Here is a 661-nt window from a genome sequence, read left to right on the forward strand (position 1 = left end):
ACAAATACAAACATAGACACAGGTTACAAAAAATGACAAACAGCCACAGACTGAGGCGAGGTTGATAACCACCAGCATTTTCTCCATTAAACCTACTTTGCACCACGCTGTTAATCTGTGTCCTAAGAGATGCTGCGTCGACGGGAGATGAGTCTGCTTTGAGATCGAGTGTATGTGGCCTTGTGTGTGTGGCTTTTTGTGTGTGGCTTTGTGTGGTTTTGTGTGTGTATGTGTGGCTTTGTGTGTGTGTGGTTTTCTGTGTGTGTGTGGCTTTGTGTGTGTGTGGCCTTGTGTACGTGGCTTTGTGTGTGCAGCTTTGTGTGTGTGTTTCCTTGTGTGTGCGTGGCTTTGTGATAAGAAATACGAAATTATATATACTATACAACTAAATTCATTAAGATGAGAAGGATTAGTTTTACATTTTGTCAACAATGAATACAGTGAATGACATTCAAAAAATAAATATAAAACACTTGACTATTGATGAACTGACAGCTAATAATCAGTGCTAATTGCATCCCTGATCCTCGACAAAGGAAATGCAACAACAGCATTATTGTTAGAGATGTTTTTTTGTCAAATATAAACTTACTAAGGGGATATATGAGGTAGAGATAGAAAGGATAGGTGTAAATCAGCCAAATATAAATAGAATACAAAT

At 38.0% G+C, this 661-nt stretch overlaps 1 protein-coding gene across 1 annotated transcript in view; it reads right to left on the reverse strand.

Annotated features, from left to right (window-relative positions):
* Positions 1-661, reverse strand: part of LOC119582300 (vasoactive intestinal polypeptide receptor 1-like) — a 35,303-nt gene that overhangs the window by 5,934 nt on the left and 28,708 nt on the right. The gene's annotated exons all lie outside the window — the stretch shown is intronic.

This window comes from Penaeus monodon, chromosome 15, assembly GCF_015228065.2.
Source record: "Penaeus monodon isolate SGIC_2016 chromosome 15, NSTDA_Pmon_1, whole genome shotgun sequence".
Taxonomy (NCBI): Eukaryota; Metazoa; Arthropoda; class Malacostraca; order Decapoda; family Penaeidae; genus Penaeus; species Penaeus monodon.